Source organism: Thermobia domestica, chromosome 6, assembly GCF_964235325.1.
Source record: "Thermobia domestica chromosome 6, izTheDome1.hap1.1, whole genome shotgun sequence".
NCBI lineage: Eukaryota > Metazoa > Arthropoda > Insecta > Zygentoma > Lepismatidae > Thermobia > Thermobia domestica.
In genome coordinates, this window is record NC_137459.1 from 65,882,834 (window position 1) to 65,902,367 (window position 19,534).

A 19,534-nucleotide genomic window follows, 5' to 3' on the forward strand; every position below is an offset into this window, starting at 1 on the left:
CAAATTTCCATTTAATCCATCATATATATATATATATATATATATATATATATATATATATATATATATATATATATATATATATATATATATATATATATATATATATATATATATATATATATAATATTATTTGGTGACAATCAGTTTATCGGAAAAAACATTATTATTATTATTATTATTATTATGAAAATTAGTAATTGTGAAAGATAATAACTTCGATTAAAGCTGCTATGATTACAGAATTTAGCTTGCAGTACCATCCTGAATTCAGTATGCTATTTTCATATCTGTGAGGAAGCTAAATTATTTCGATGCCTACATTCATGGAACCGAGCTGTTAACAAAAGAAGAGACACTTGTTTTCCCTGGCAGTCGTAAAAATGTGTATTTTGGCTCTTCCCCCTCCAGCCCAAAAGAAACCGTTGTTTCGGAAGCGGAGCAACTGGATTTTCTTTTATGTCAGCGGGAGGGCGATAGCAGGTAGCAAGCAAGACGGACCAAAAAGTTGGACACTGTTGAACTTCTTGCAAGATGGAAAAAATGTTTTATGACCCTATCAAGACTATGTTTACACGGGGAGATATGGTAGGGTTTCAAGATTTTTTTTTATGACAGCTACAAGATCTTGTACAAGATCTTTTATGGTGTAGATTGGCTTTTAATCAACTAACTTGAAAGAGGGACAAAATAAGGGAGTTATATATACTGTATTTTCTTTCTTTCTTGGAAGGTTTTCTCTTGTACGGAAATGATTCGGGGTGCTTCGACGTTAAACACCATGCAATGATGTGCAATTCTTCAAACATTTGAAGTACTTACTAGCGGAACCTGCGCCCTCTACCCAGCGCATCATTCACATACGAGCATGAATCTTCTTGCCATTCCTCACAATATCTGTACATGTCCCTTTACAGACACAAGTAAAAGATGTTTTGATCAAAATCGGCAACGAGTACCATAAAGAGGAGACGTTTTCGTTATTTTTTTTCAATATATCGCACCGTTTGCGAGAGTAAGCCTACTTCCGGTCGGAGTTTCTAGTTCATGTATGATCAGTGTTTTCTTTCTTCTTGCATGCAGTATGTAATAAGCAAATATATTACATACACAATTAATTATAATGTCAGTTATCTATGGTGTTCATTGGTCAAAACACTAAAAAAATAAAGGTTCATCTTAGACTGGAGGAATTGTTACCCTTCCTTTTTCATTATTATTTGGCCATGAAACAGACACCTGAGACATATACAACCCCTATATACAACATTGTGGTGTTGGAAAGTATAATGCATAGGATGTGATGCTTATTTATTTATTTATTTTTTTTTAATTTCGACACTTCCAGTGTACCCGTAAAAATATAATAAAGAAATAGTGGCCATGTTTTTAAAATATTCAATTAGAACTGGACAATCTACATGAAATTTGCAATCGAACAGTGAAAACGTCATCTTTCTAGAGCCTGTAGTTTCCGAGATCTCATTGTCGAAAGGATTGGCCACAAACATATAAACGTCCACAAACGTATAGTTTAAAAGAACTCCAAAGGTGGGAGCACAGTTCATTTGCATATATTTTGGAGAAGACTTATTAAAATACAAAGGCTTTGAACAATAGCTTTAAAACATAAATTTTATTTTAAAAAAAGATGTATTTAAATAATAAGTTATTTAAAGTGCACATACTTTAAAATATTGTCTTTGTTAAACGTTAAATCACAAATAACCGTAAGTCAAAGGTTTGAAATCCAAAGTTAGAGGTTGGAGTTCAGGCGTTTCAATAGACAGCTCTAAATGTAATCACGCCCAGCCCCTGACACCCCAAAACCAAATCTAGTCTTTCCAGTTCGGCTTCATACACAAGAGCAAACTCAAATGCCTCCTATAGAAACTGAACAAACTGTAACTGTGGCTCAGCTACTCTCTTTCATAACCATCGCTCTTCAAAACATACATCCGTTCGATAGTCCACATGTTCTTCAACAAATCCAATATGCTGCCAGAAATATTTTTCATATTAACCTCAATGCTACATATTCAGGACAACCTGTCTATTTCCATGCTGCTCCACTCAAAACAGCAGTCTAAGCATAACGTGATTAAGGAACTTATGTTTATATTTCTTAATATCCGATCGCTACTAACGCACAATCTTTTTTGTTTGAGCATCTTCTTCTTGAAGAAAAAGCTAACGAATTTCTATTGAATATAACATATCTTACATCAAGCAAAGCTGTAAAATACCACATTATCAACTTCTACGTCATGATAACACTGTTCCAGCACAACGTGCAAATGGCGGAGTCGCTATTGGCTATCCCGTTTCTCTTGCCATCCGACAACATTTCGTTTCATTTCATCTTCCGGAATATCTTATAGTTACGACCTATTTTCGCCAACTGTATGTCACTCTTGCAACCATCTATATACGCCCAGGTCACCATATTCCATTTAACTTCTTCCAACACATCTCCAATAGCTTTCGTAATTATATCATTATGGCAGATATTAACATTCACAGCAGAACTAGGGGAGAGAAACAACACTTCATTAACTTCATCGAGACAAACACGACAGGCATCAACTCCCATCGCATACACGGCCCATCTCACAAACTACCCCAGATATTGTGATTACCTCTGCCTCCCTTTATAATCGCTGTAATGTTACAGTTCTGGGGAATCTGGGAAGTGATCATTTACCAATTAAGTTAAGAACCACGTGTCCGAAATCTGCTCAAATCCTATCCAATTATACTGTTCAACGCATTCTTCGTTTCAATAAAGCTAACTGGGTCGCCTATAGAAATGATGTAACTACTGCGTTGGCAGAAACTCCTAGTCCTGAAACCGAAGAGGCACTGTATGATACACTAAATGCTATCAGCACGGCAATTAAAAACGCCGGGGAGAAACACATCCCTACTGCCAGGATTACCTCTGCATGCCGTCCTCCGTTATTTCCGCATTACTTACCTCTCATACGACGTTCGAGAGATCTTTATAAAGAATATATACATACCAGAAACGAAGAAGCTCTTCGGCATCACCGACAGATGCATCGCACAGTCTCCAATTACCTTAAAGCATATAAACTACGAAACTGGGTAAAAGTCTGTACTTCACTTGCTGAAGCAGTTCATCCTACACAATGCTGGAAGCGGTTCCATCAGCTTACAGGGAAAACCACTCGTACTTCATACTCGCTAATAGATAACACGTTGACTGCCGCGTCGGGCACGTGTGCCCGATTCTAAGAAATCCCTACCCGCCGCGTCGGTCACTGGTGACCGACACAACAATGGTTTCTTTATTTATTTCAACAATAGAACTGAATTACTGCACAAACTTTAAATTTGCTTCTGAGTACACACAATGGATTGTAGAAGAAAGTGCACTACGAAACTTTTCCCCCAATTGCTATTTTTGCTTTCAAGAACACAATAAATTTCGGAGCGAGATATTTATATTTTCTATACATTATTCAATATACAAATATTGTTTTACATATTGTATTACATATTTGAAACAATATTGTGTTACATAATACTTACATAAAATAGAAGTAACATATATGTTATATTGGGTAAGATTATGGTTTTTGATTGGTTAAATTATGACTGCAACTTCATTTCTTTCGAGATTCTTGTTTACATCATCTTGAGGATTGTCCTTTCTGTTTGAACGCAGCGTCCCAATCAAATGAGTATCGGCATCTAGAAGTTTGTTTTGCTAATTCAATACTTGTATACCAATTGTCCGTGCAAACTGTTCTTCCGGTGTGAAAAAGGGGTTCACAAAGAGACATAACAACAGATGTAGGAGTTGTTCTGGTGTGTTCCAAGTTTTTACCAGCATATACTAAAAGTCTATATGTATAACCAGAACCACAACACAATTTAAACACTTTAATACCATATTTGTGTCTCTTTTGTTTGATATATTGCCGCATAATAAGTCTCCCTTGGTTTGGTACAAGAGTCTCATCCACACAAACTATTTCAGATGGTGTGTAAGCTTTCTGAAAATTGCCAACTAACAAATCAATCAGGCCCTGAACTTTATGAACCCGGTCTCCTGGAGGACACGCATTGTTGTCAGCAAAGTGGATCATACGAAGAAGAATTTCGAATCTGTTCCTTGACATGACAGAATGCGCGAAAGTGTTTCTGAACATGTCTTCCTGGCTCCAATAAAATCTGACAACGATGGCATTTTCACTACTCCCATATACGCAACTAGACCTAGAAATTTTCCTATTTCATTTTTGTCAGTCGGTACCCAATCGTGTAATCTTGACGACGGTCCTACATCATAGACACTTGTTAACACTTGAGTGGCATACACATTAGTCTGATCAACTATCAAATTTATCACCTTATCATCCACCATGCAAGAGAAAAACTTACCAGGTTCACTCTGTGCTAAAGCTGCAGCAAAAGTTGGGTTCACACCTTCGTTTTCCATAAATTGTATTACTTGCGCTTGGCATCCCGTAGGTTGTGTCCATTGCTGGTACGTACCAGGTCTTACTTCCTTACTTCGTTGATGATATCGTGGAAGATTATGTGCTGTTGGCGTTGAAGATATACAACTGTTGAGCGATATACTGCGTATATTTTCTCCTTGAGATGTAGAGGCAGAGGAGAGAAGATCACATCCATCCGGAGGAGAAATATGTACTTTCTTCTTTACTTTACAACTTATATTACCACTTTCTGCTTCGCTGTCACTTGATGTACACCAAGAATTCTCATCCGAAACACTTTGTATATAATCTGAATCATCGTCGGAAGATATATCGAAGTTCTCTTCAGACATGTCCTCATAAAGTGTATTTTCAATTTTTGATGGTGATACAAACAATTTACGTCGTTTCAGAGTGCTTTTAAGTTTAGACATATTGCAGTTTTATATACAACGCACTATAATTCCAACAAACGAAAAAGGTTTCTTCGTATCAACAGTGAGTTCTTGATGAAACAGTCAAAACTAATACTTCAATATTTTCTACATACCAGGCTAGAGTAATAGCATAAAACAAAAAAAAATCACCAGAACCCGTGAGGTGTTGAAGAGAATAATAAAGATGCAAATCGGGACTGTGACCGACAGGCTGCCCGACGCGGCGCAGGCAAAGGAATTTTAAGTTCTACGCCGCGTCGGGCACGCGTGACCGACAATCAAAAAAATTTTTTTTCTTCGAAACGATCACTCTACGTGAACAAATAAGATAATAAATAAACGTTTTAGAATGAATGGGAACTTATGGTAATAATGGCCTGAATGGAAAAATTCCATCGGAAAGCTTGGCAGTCAACGTGATAACGACACTCCACTACAAAATGACAGGGATAAAGCCGATGCATTTGCAGCATACCTACAGAGAATCTTCACTCTAATTCCGCCGGCTTTTTCTCAACGTCATCATCCGGTTGAGACACTTAATTTCGACACCTTCCGTCACAACCTGACATCCATCATACTATCTCTCACAATACTGAACCTACTAAACCAATTATAGTAACTGATATCACTCGCACTGTCCAGAACAAGAAACATACAGCACCTGGTTTTGATTAGATTACTTATCGTCATATTAAAGAAGCGCCCTATCAGTTGTTTACCTTCTTGCTATCCTTTATACGTTCATCCTTCATACAGGCTTTATTCCTTGTGAGTGGAAGATTAAAAAAAAAAAAACTCTCATGTTCCTCAAACCTCACAAACCACCAAACCACCAAACACTGTTTCCTCTTATAGACCTATTCAAATTACTTCCGTGCATTGCAAAATTCTTGAAAGAATTATTGTCCGACGCCTCCATTCTTATCTCTCAGAAGTAACATCATCCCTTTACATCAGGCTGGCTTCCGCCCCGGTTTTAGTATCAACGATCAGTTACTCCGTCTATCTAATATTATTATCAATCAGTTCAATACACAATTTCCATTGTGTCTAGTGTTCTTCGACCTGGAAAAGGCATTCGACAAGGTATGACATGCAGCTCTCATATACAAACTTATCCGTCTGACACTTCCCATATTATACATCAGGTTTATATATAATTTTCTTCATAACCATATTGCATATGTCGCTTTTAATGACCTCACACCCGATATTTATTTTCTCTGGAGCACCACAAGGGCCTGCCTTATCACCTTTGCTTTATCTTCTCTGTGTAGCAGATATGCCACCGTTGCTACCTAACACACACATTTTTCAATATGCAGATGATACTGCATTTCTTACATTGGCCCGAACAATCCATCGCATCAGTACTGAAATTAATGCAGGAATTCAAAGCTTTCTCACCGGCGTTTGAAACTCAACCCTGATAAAACCCAAGCCATAGTATTTCTTCCGCCAAAACGCAGATCTCGTGTACATCGAAATTCTTCGCTACTTAACATCCAAGTACATAAGCGCAGGTTTATCCAACTAAACATGTCACATATCTGGGAATTATTTTCGATCAACACCTGACTTGGCACCCTCACCTTCAGAATGCAATACAGAAAGCCTATAATGGGCTTAATCTTCTCAAACGTCTCACAGGTACTACATGGGGACCGCGAGCTAATACTGATCTTAACATCTACAAAGTATTCCTACGACCAGTCCTGACATATGGCTCCACAGTATGGATATCCGCCCTCAAACCTCATTATGAAAAGCTGAAAATATTTGAACGCCATGCCATACGACTAGCCTATAGAATAAAGCTCCCGGGTCCTACTCAAAAGCTTTATGAAGTTCTGCCTTATCCACACCTTCTATTTCATATTGAAACTTTACGATCGAAGTATATTATTAGCATATTTGAGTCCCGACATCCATTACTTCTCGCTACCATGCAAGAAGACATTCCATACAATCCATCTCGCAAGCTAATGGAAACGGTTTTATCGCTTCTGTTTGCACTTTACCGATATACACTCCCTCCTGATCATCCGAATTTGGACGCAGTTGCAGCATTTTCAACATTCATAGTTCCTCTATACATAGCACCATCATTTATTGCACACTAAGAACCTCATGTCTTAACAGGGCACCCATTTTGTCTTCATTCCGTCCAGAGTCGCCCCTGGACAGAAGATAACTCTCACTTTTCACAATAACTATTACCTATGTGTTATGTTGTTACAGTGCACTTCATGTTTCTCATTTGTATTTTTCATTCTCTTCTCTCCTGTTTCAAATAGAGGATATAAATAAAATAATAAACCAATATTATACAGCCTAAATCTCTTTTAATGAAATTAAAATAGAAAATCCTACTCCAGCTCTACGAACATCCCTTAGCCCATCGAAAATTATAGACCTCCAATAATAACATTTAAATCTATTACCGCACAGAAGGCGCACCTTGTAACGGATGCTGGCTGATCGCCAGCATTGAGTACAGAAAAAGAAAGAAAAAACGTTTTAAGAGTTTTTGTAGCATTTTAATATATATATATATATATATATATATATATATATATATATATATATATATATATATATATATATATATATATATATATAAGTCATTTACTTTTAAGAGAAGCATCGTGTCAAGTTCGTGTCTTAAAATACTTTTAAGTTAAGTAGAATAATGTATCGATATCGTTTATTTCAGGTTATTTCCGTGGAATAGGGAACTCCTTCATGGTTTTGTGGATGACGTACGCATCATTTGCGTGGGAGCCCCGTGTTCGATTATCGGCGGAGCTCATGTGGTTCGGATCCCAAGTTAAGCTGTAGGCCCACGCCTCATATAGCCTTGCTGCTGAACGGGACACTAAACTAAAATACAATACAATCCGTGAAAGTAACACATTTTTGTTGTCTCTTCTATAGGAGCTGCCGTGATGTCGTCATAATTAGAAAGTTAGTGGCCACGGATATGACCCTTCAGTTTTGAAAACGAATTATGGCAACTTGGAGCTATGTCAGATGAATGATTAAGATAGTTCACTGTTTGAAAGCCTGCTTACCGATGGCAGCCTACGCTACTTCGTATTTGAACCTTGACGTCTTGTACTCTAGGAGTAAAACATCATTTTTCCAGTTCTCTTAGGTTGATAGCCTGATGTACTTTTGCAATGAAACTGGGATGATACTGGCTTATCAATGAAGAACCAGTGGTACGTAGCTACCAAATGTATGCCCTCCTCTTCCAAGAAGATTGAAGGTATCACCTTCTTGGCGGAGGAATGTGCACGAAGCTTTTTTTATATTGAGGAGCATAGATGCTTCCGCACTATGGTATGCTATTTCAACTAGGGCTTAAATGATGGACCTACGTTTCGTCTACTGAACAATTCTAGACCAACAATAGGTTGAAGCATCCTATTTGAGAAAATACAAATCGACAGCTGTAAGCCTTGTATGATGTTGTTTCTGCTCCTTTAAATAACATGTTTGGCACCCGACGACAGCTTACCAGTCGAGACCTGAACGTTCAATTAAAATGAAATCAGTGTTAACACGTGATATATTAACAAAGTCTGCTAGTACTGGAATGGTAATTTCCGGCGGTTTTCCACAATAATGAATGTCCATGAGCTCTTAAAGATCTATCTTACATCATTTTCCATAAAAACTAACAATTTAGCCTAATGGTTTCCATAAAATAATAAAAATTGTTTTAGGATGTGATACAGTGCATTTAGTAATCAGTTTAACAACTTTCTTAATGTTTGTTTTAAGGTTGGAAGTGGACGAATTTGTTTAACAATTTACCAAAAATAAGGGAAAATCTACCATTTTTGGGCAAGGAAACTATCTTTCTTTGGGAGGAGGGGCGGTTCCAACCTTGGGTATAACGACGTAAATAATATTATCAATCTGTACCTGTTTTAGGTATATGATCAGAGGCGCAATAATTGAACAGAAATAGGCATATTGAAAAAAAAGAAAAGGTTTGTTTATTTGTTTTGTTGATATGGTTGTCAAGATGACAGAATTGTTAAAAAGATAGATAGTTGATGTCAAGAAGAAATATATTTGAGATATGTGTGTGATGTATTGGTTCACAGCAGTCATCTTTTAGAATAAAAGAAGTGTAAGCTGTTAATATATTATACAAAGTCTTGCTGTTCGTAATATTATTAGTTAATTAAAATATATAGATAAATAATATTCATGTTACATATCAATTTATATAACCACGCAACAACTGACGCAGCGAATTGATTCTAAGTTAGACTTAATGAACGAACAGTTTAATGCAAAATTCGAAGTAACTGACCAAAATGTAAGACGAATATCACATGAAGTTACCGGAATACAAAATACAGTAGAGGTACTTGAAAACGTTGTAACGGAACATTCGAATAAGATTAACACCTTACAGAAGGAGGTTAATCTTTTACAAGAAGTGTGTCGTCGTTCTAAATTTACCGAATCCGAGAACACTCAAGAAATTCCTTCACCCAGTGTACAACAGTCTTCAAATATACCCGAAAATGTAAACGATGATTTAGAATCATCCGGCTACAGTGAAGACAGTTCAGATAAGGAAGGAATACAGAATGGTGTACCTCATCATCAGAAGGTAGTGTTTACAGGCGTTCGTACCTCGAAACACAAGAAAAGGGGTAAATCTCTACGTTTTAGTGAGATTAGATCTCTTTCCAAATTTAGTGGGCTATCCGAAGACATATCATCGAGCGCATTTCTGGGAAAGTTCGAGGACGAATGTAATTTAATGGGAGTCGAGGAATCTCAATTTTTAAAAGTTTTGCCTCATGTGTTATTGCCTCCATTTCTTACTTGGTTTAAGGCTATCAGAGGTAGTTTACGTAAGTATTCTGATTTTAGAAATGCATTGTTGTCAAATTATGAGAACGATTTTGTTCTAGCAAACCGGGATGCGTTAATCCGATCAAGGCATTATAATCCGAGGATTCATAAAAGTATTACTGATTTTGTGGTGGCTACATATAACGAATTAAAATCTACCAATCCGTTCCATCCCGAAGCTCGTATCATTGCTTCTATCCGCATACTTTTGCCTTTTCGGTTGCAGCAATCGTTGATGACAGCACAATGTGTTAATTTCAACCATCTCCTTATGATCGTACAAAACTTCGAAAGTCAATCTTCGATGGAGAATAATAATAGATGGCCGGACAAGCAAAACAATCCGACTCGCACTCATGTTAATTATGCATCAATCCATAACGTAGATATTCAACACAATAATCGCCAATTTAATGATAGGGTTATTAATCAAAGTGGTATTGGTGATCAGGCAACACCTAATTGTAGAAACAGTCCTAGAAACTTTAGGAGTAAGCAACGAAATTTCAATAGAAATTATAGAAATGGCAATCAACGTGCTTTTACTTTTACGCAAAATCAACATCCAAATAACAGAAATAATAATTATCGTCCTTTTGTGCAAAATCGTGGTACGTTCTCGAGAAGTGCGTTCATAGATGGCAGGAATTCCGTGAATAGAAATCAAAATATGTTAACATCCCATGAAAGACAAGACAGTACGCAAGAATGTGGAATACAATGTGATTTAATTGAAGCTATGAGACACCGTGATCTGGGATAGATTGTGTTGATGTGAAATGGATTGAATCCGTGTTGGGGAAAAATGAACATACTTTATGGATATGTGAATCGGTTTATTGCATCTTATTTTATGTTATTTAATCTTGAACTTCATGTCTATGATCGTAATTATTCAATTTATATCACAATATGTCTTAGTGTTATATGCTTTCTTTAATATTTGTGCTTCATATTATTCATGTGTTTTACTATGATTGCAAAACGTAATATTAATAGTATTATACGTGCTTCTTGTTATAAAGTATGTTTTAAAAGCAGCTTTGTAATGCGAGGGTATATATTGAAGTTAATAAGTTTTGTTTTCTATAATGAATTTGTTGGACATGTAACTTAGATTGGAGTTACGGCGTCTGAGGGGACCGTACTCAATTGATTTTGTTCCAAAAGAGGGCCCATTATGCTTAGTTGAAGTTCATGACATTAATCTTAAATCAACATCTATTTTTATTTGTTTTGTGTTGGTAGTAAAAGTATTTTCTTTTGTTGTTGTTTTGTTAATTAAGTATTTGTTTCAATTTTATATTAATTGCAGATCATAATTCGCTATTATACAATCTGTACCTGTTTTATGTATTGTGATTGCTAAGATCTTTGCATATTATATTGCCTTCTGATTTTGTTAACATCTAATAGGACGATAGTCGTTATTTATAAATAATGTTGCTGGAACATGGATAAATATGTTAAATGTAGATAAAGATGATATTATATTATTTAATACGGGAAGGAATAGCCAACTGAATAGTCCTATCGACGGTATTTTTTTAATGTTATTAATATATGAATGTATGATTAAGACTACATATCAAAGAATATAATATTGTAATATGAATATATATATATATATATATATATATATATATATATATATATATATATATATATAAGGATAAGAGAAGAAAAATAATTGTATTAATGCAATTTTTAAATTCATACGAGGGCTATTCAAAATATCAATATTTGGAAACTTTTTTTTAATCCAGGGTTCTTTCCTTCACAGTATTGCTGTTACGTAGTTCCCGTTCGAGCGACAATTTATATAACGATGTAAATAATATTATCAATCTGTACCTGTTTTAGGTATATGATCAGAGGCGCAATAATTGAACATAAATAGGCATATTGAAAAAAAAGAAAAGGTTTGTTTATTAGTTTTGTTGATATGGTTGTCAAGATGACAGAATTGTTAAAAAGATAGATAGTTGATGTCAAGAAGAAATATATTTGAGATATGTGTGTGATGTATTGGTTCACAGCAGTCATCTTTTAGAATAAAAGAAGTGTAAGCTGTTAATATATTATACAAAGTCTTGCTGTTCATAATATTATTAGTTAATTAAAATATATAGATAAATAATATTCATGTTACATGGGAAAGTTTAGTTAATGGCTACTTTGGAGAGATGCATTAATGGCTACTTTGGATGAACCTAAGTTAATTCAGACTCACCTCAACGAGTTTCCAAAACCAAATGCCAGAGGATTGAATATATCGAATGAAATGGAATATTTCAGCTTTACGTCTCACAATTATGCTGTGCAAGCTCAATTAGACGATGATGATGAGAATGAATGAAAATTTTGTTTGTCCACTGCAAAGCTTAATTGGTGTGAATTTTGATCGAACCAGGGACTCAACGTATCAGGGGAATGATCTACCACTGAGCGCATGCAGTCCCTTTTCATATCACTTATTTATCCTATCTAATGGAATAATAATAATAATAATAATAATAATAATAATAATAATAATAATAATAATAATAATAATAATAATAATAATACAATGTAAGACGAACTAAGTGGCGGGCACATTACAAACTACAATATAATTCCAAACTATAAGGATCAAATGTTGAAGCCAAAAGTGAAAGATCCGCGAGATAAAAATATGGGATGGCATCTATTCTTGAGACCCTGAGTGCACACAAAAGAAATCTCTACCTCTTATTGCTTTCGCACTATGGGGATCCAACACTGAGACCGAAAATGAAAGACCTAAACATTGATATAAATAAGGACCGAGACAGAACTTATTCTCGATACGCTAAGTCCAAATTAAGAAGCGATCCTCGGTAACACTTACTGATTTTGCTTTGATGTCTGTTGACACGCAGATAGACAGATTCGTTCTATGGTGCTTCTCATACTTATTTATACACAACGTAGTTTGGAAGTCTAGCAATCAGTGGAACTTGCTGTGCAGATTTTTCTTGATTCCTAAAGGTACTGCTGATTGGCTGCTCTTCAGTTATCAGGTGTAAGGCTGTCGCGCCGTAAGTGGCCTTACAACGCTACGTGAACCTTGTAGCTGTCATAAAAAAAAATGAAACCCTACCATATTTCTCCATGTAAACATAGTCCTGAAAGGGGCATACAGCATTTTCTTTCCATCTTGCAAGAAGTTGAACCACGTACAACTTTCTGGGTCGTCTTGCTTGCTACCTGCTATCGGCCTCCCGCTGACAAAAAGGAAAAAAAAAGCAGTTTCGCCGCTTCTGAAACAACGGATTCTTTTGGACAGGGAGGGTAGGTGCGCCAAAATACATGCTTTTAGTGAGGAGGTTCACTATTTGTTCACTAGAGTGCAGTAATGCATGGGTGAAGATACCTTTCTTGCTTTCAAGAAGTTGTAGTATGTAAACAGTAAATAGAAAGATGGGGTTGCAATATTTTTTTTTTTAATGACAGTTACAAGATTCATTTAAAAAGGAAACCTACCATTAGAGAGCCAGACCTCCAAGTTATCACCAAATTCAGTGGTTTGCATCAGTAACTAGGTACTGCCCCGGATGCCGCACAGAGCCCTATCACCGCTTCCGCCGATTCGCGTCAGTAATTACTGATTCTCTGCAGAAACCAATTGTTCAGCGAATGCAAACCTTCAAATCCAGCAGTTCAAACATCCAGACAATTCTAACCAAATTGTAACAGAAAGTTTTTGAATGAAGCTTGTTTAAAACTAGTTTTACGTTGTTAGTGTGCGCCCTTCGACACGCTTAGTTTTTCAAAAAATAAATAAATAAATAAATATCAATTACCGACTATGATGCGTAATTTTTCGCTTTCTCTCAATCGACAGCAGCGACACCATGAGGTGTAAGTCTACTCTGGACGACCTCGCAAGTAGTCAATGTATAGATGTGTAGATGTCGGAATGTACTATCACTTATGGTGCCGTTGTGGCAAGGTAAGAACTACTTGATTCAAGCAAGTCGATGGCAACATGATGATTGTCTTCTGTCAAAGTTGAGCACTTTTTTTTTCTCAAGTTCACGAAATGTGTGTATGTGTGGAAACCTGTTTAAAAGGAAAGCACGAAATCATTATAACTTGAATGTAGACTCCCTTTGGTTCCCACAGTCCAGGGGCGGATCCAGAGGGGGGCGATATATTCAATCAAAATACATTTAATTTAATTTAATTTTCAGTCGTGAAAAAAATCTTTAAAAAAATGCTCTTTCGGCTAATATGTTACGGGCCATATAATTGCCACATCAGCGAGTGTACCCAGATAATTAATATTATCAAAACACTGATATATAATTCTTTATTAGTTCCCGGTGTAAGCATACAGGAGCTAATAGTTTCACTTCAGGTGTATGTGTGTGTATGTGGTATTCCCCAGATCTGAACCAAATTTCGTCTGCAAATAGCCCATGAACATAGAAACAAAAATTGCTTTATTTAGTACTACAGAGACATGCTTGGCTCGACAACATAGGCTGCTTTACAGCTATGCACGCCCATAGCTTTTGAGTTTGGCTCACCTCGGCTTTTCCATTTTACTTACTTATTTAGAGATCGTAAAAAAGTGCTGCTGTTTCCTATAACTCTCCTTCAGTAACTCTAAATAACCTGGAGGAATTCAATAATAATAATAATAATAATAATAATAATAATAATAATAATAATAATAATAATAATAATAATAATAATAATAATAATAATAATAACCTATATATTAAAATGCTAGGTTTAAATGTTTGTCTCCAATGAGATGTCAAAAACCACAAGTGCTAGAAACGTGCCGTTTTCACTAGTCGATTCCAATTTTTTTCGTAGATTCTCCAGTTCTAATTGGATATTAAAATGAAAATGTGGCCGTTATTTCTTTATTACATTTTTAGGGGTAAACTAGAAGTATTTGATTTTTTTTTAAGTAAAACATCGTATTCAATGAGTTATACATTCCAACAGAACAGGGGTGTACATAGGGGTTGTACATCTATCAGGCGTTTGTTTCATGTCCAAATGATAATGAAAAACGTAGGATAACCATTTCTCCAGCCTAAGATGAATCTTTATTGTTTGGATTATTTTGTCCAGTGACAACCATATATCACTGACATTATAATTATGTGTGTAATGTGTTTGCTTATTACATACTGCATGCAAGAAGAAAGAAAACACTGATCATACATGAATCAGAAACTCCAAACGGAAGTAGGCTTAATGTTGCAAACGGTGCGAGATATTGAAAGAATAATCGAAAACAAACCTCCCCTTTATGGTATCCCTTGCCGACTTTTATCAAGACGTATTTTACCTGAGTCTTTAAAGGAACATGTACAGATGTTGTGAAGAATGACAAGGAGATTCGTGCTCATATATGAATGATGGGCTGTGTAGAGAGTGCAGGTTCAGCTAATAATAATAATAATAATAATAATAATAATAATAATAATAATAATAATAATAATAATAATAATAATAATAATAATAATAATTCATTTGCACTACATCGCATTAAAAGTAACTCAGGATTATTACTTTCCTACTTTCAAAATCATTCAGAAATATCAATTATGAGAGTACACTCAATTATATATACTATAAACTTTTTCTTCATATTGTTTGTTCCAACCTCTGTATGCGACAACTGTACATTGGAGGGCAAAATGGCAAATGCCAGTGACAAGGAGTGTATAAAAAAGCAGATCCGTATCCACGGGAGGGAAAGCTTGGGATGGATCAGGCCCCCTACTTTTTTGGGCTGGCTACGGGTCATTAGGAAGCGTACAATAAAGAAACACCACCTTGAAAAAGAAACAAATAAATTTTGGGAATGTAACACAATGCTAATTTACTCCAAAATATGTGGAAGAAACAACCTGATACTCACAATTTCTATCATTTCCATTGTGTTCAAAAATGTATACATCAAATTTGATCGAAATCTTAATTGTCGTGTTAAGATAATATTATTTGAGTAGTCATAACCACGCTTTCACACATGCTGATAATAAATCAACATCAACACGTATTCATATTGTGACAGGAGTCTGAAGTATGTTATCAAGTGCTATAGCAACTTTTCATCTCTTCCGGTCAGACGGAGGTTACAGGTATTTTAAAAAATGCCGTGTTAAACCTTTGCAATTAACAGCTGTTGACGCCCAAGTGTAAAATGATGGCTGGAGACAAATCTGCATTCACGTTAATGTATAGAAGATTGTCTTCATCATGTGTTTTGTAGTACTCACACAAGCAAGATAATGTAATTAACGAAGTTAGATGCTTGTTACCTACAAGTATCTCGAATAATCAGGCGGAGAATTAGAAATCATCGTCAACTAGTAAATTGACTAAGAAAATAAACACGAAAAAACTGCATACATATATTTGTTAACATAAACAAGTAGAAAGGAATGAGAGGGATGCACTTTTTGTAGTGTGAGAAATGATGCATTCATAGTTTCTACCCTGTTTATTCACTTATGTACTCTTGACTTCCAATGGGCGCTTTGTCTTACATATTTGAGCGGCTCCGGAACAGATTATGGTATGTCACATTTTCTAACTTCCGAGTAAAACTGGAAAAGAAGGTTTAACATTTCTATGTAATTGAATTCAATGACACCAAACAAGCTTCTCCCGTCATCTGTAGGTGCATTTCCAAATTTAAGCTACCTACATAAAATTCTATGGTTCGATCCCAACCCATTTTACCAAATAATTTAATTCTACTGGATGTGGCGCTTACCATTGTGTTCGCCAGAGCCTCTCATTTCTACATATTAAAACAAAAAACATTACTTCGACGATGTTTTGCAGCTACTTCGCATCTTAAAAAAAAGTTACAAGAGACGTAAAAAAACGTTTGAAAAAAATGGAGATTGGTTAAAAGTGACTGACTTTTCTGATGGAGAAGTCAACTACGATAACAAACTGATTTCTCTTCAGAAAAGTCGCTGACTTTTAACTAATCTCCAATTGTTTCAAACGTTTTTCTATTTTTTTTTTTTTTTTTTTAGGTACGATGTATCTGCAAAGTACCGTTAATTTTTGCTAATTGTAAAATTTTACAATTAAATACTTAAATTCTATCGTTGTTAAATTACAGCAAAGCGTAACATGAGAAACAGTGAAAATAAAACCCGCATTAAAAGAATTAGCAATGTCAATTATGATTAATAGTTGTTTATTTTAATGCCAATAATATTCGTCGTGTCACATATACAGTAGCTGTAGTTTAACAACAACTGCAATAACTTTTATTTAACTCTAAATGACAATACGTACTTGCTTTCTGGTTGACCGAAAGTAGCTAGTATTAACGAATTCTCGTTTGTAATTGGCCAAACTATTCGCCATTTTTTTAATTGGAACTCTTACATAAATGAAACATGCTCTCGTAAACAGTTTTCCAACAATAAATGACATGCACACTAATTTAAAACTTCAAATATAAATTACTTTTTTTGTGGTGGTAGTAGCAACATAAATATCATATTGGTTATGTATATATTTTCAACGAGCTTGCGATTTTTTAATAAAATTTTGAACCCTCCATTGATGGAGCATCAAAAAGCTATCGGAGAAAGTGATGGTCGGCGTTATTTTTACCGTTCCCGAGATATTGTCCAGAAATGTCCAATTTCGCGATATTTAAGGAGTCATGTCTCAGGAACCATAAAATGTAGAGAGATGATATTGCGCTGATCAATACCAAAGAGGATGGTGAACAATTTGATACCAAAAAGTACCCAGTGGCCACTGTCCAAATGTCCACAGGTTTGGCTAGTAGCCAGTGGCTACCACATAATATCGGTTCCAAAATGTTTATCATCCTCTTAGGTATTGATCATAGTTCCGATTTTGGAAGATTTAAGTATTGAATCTAATTGAATTGAAAAAGGCTTTGTTCAAGCGGGCGAGGTTCAACATATTGCTGCTTTTCCACCTAACCTTTGTCAAGGAAATACATTCAGTTATACAAAAAAGATGCAATCAATTGAGTACAAAAGATACGGTAAAAGTAGCCATATCTCGAGAACAGTAGGTCATAGAGATATCATATTGGAGTTGATCGATATCTAAGAGAATTGTGAACAATTTGATATCAAATAGTAACCAGTGAAAACTGGCTAACTGGCCACCGTTCCCCAGATGTTGGGCAAAACAGTTCGAATTTCGGTGGATTTAAGAAACCATATCTCGGGAACCGTAAGTCGTAGAAAGATTATATTTTGTGATTTTTTTTTTAAGGAAGAAAACAATATGCGAATAAAAGGATTTACTTTTACATGTAGGAACAATCATAGTAATTCTTCCCGCTCCATCTCTCCATTCTTTTTAAAATCGTTCTGGCAATGCTCTTGTAGCATCTCTTTTTTTTTTTTCTAAATTACTCTTCATAAACTGAGAAAAATAAACCACATTAACAAATAATCTTACTGAAAATGAGTACGCGTACAATACATACAGTAGTATTTGAAAGGTAACAAAATCTCTATCTCTGTTTGTTACTGTCACTTAAGACGCAATTGGAAGATAAAAAATAGTCCCCATCAGCATCAACGACCTTCTGCCAATGTTCTGGAAGGCCATGGATTCCGTATGGTAGAACTTGGTGGGCCGTGAAGTGAAGAACGTATCAAGTGCATTTTGCACCTCTACTAGGGATTTGAACTGGCGTCCTGTAAGGGGATTTTCCAAGGAATGGAACACGTGATAATCGAACGGCGCAATGTCTGGGGAGTATGGCGGATGCAATGGTGTTTCCCATCCAAGGCGCAGAATGATGTCCTGGATCATCTTAGCCACGTGGGGCTAAACGTTGTCCTGTAACAGGAGGACCCCATTGCGATTCAAAAGTTCTGGCTCCAGAGATTTGAGATTTTCTTAAACACGATTCAACTGCTGACAGCACACAGTTGCATTGATGCTCTGAGCGGCTGGTAGCAGTTCCCGAGGCTTGATGCTTCAAGCAGTCCACCAAACACAGGAGGACCTTCTTGTGTACTGCTGGTTTCGACTGTTTTGGAACCGGTTCGTGGGATGCTAACCAATGATGACGGAGCCTTGGTGGTTCGTACAGGACCCACTTCTCATCAACATCCTGTCCAAATGGCTCCTTCCTCAGACGGGGCAGCAAAGAAACACAAGTATCTGCTCGCGTTGCCTTCTGGCCCGGAGTCCCAGAAGCATGTGAGACCCATCGACCCAACTTGTAGTGCTTCCCAAGTTGATGGAGGTGCTGCCGAATGGTTTCTCCACTCACACTGAATTGTAGTCCCAGTTCCTCACATGTCTGGCCACTGTTCGGCTCAGTTGCTGCATGAAGATCTTCATTTTGTGCATGTGTTGGTCTTCCGGTACGTAATGCGTCTTCGAGTGTTTTGTCACCCTCTTTAAACTTGTTAAACCACCTCTGCACTGTCCGCGTAGTGGCGATACCCTCGCAAAAGGCCTGAAATATCTTCCACTCCGCTGCAGCAGCGTTTGACCCCAGTTTGAACTTGTACAGCATACACGCCCTTATGACGTTCTGTAGAGGTCCCATGTTCACTCTGTCCTTACGCAAGTTCACGTTGTAACTGAACTGTCACAACCAGGTAGTATGCCGAATATGCCCGCACCAACAACTGCCTTTACCTTATTTCCATTCGCATTTAACTAATGGTGTGAAAGTCAATGGAACACAGACTTACACAAAAAGCGACATAACTTTCT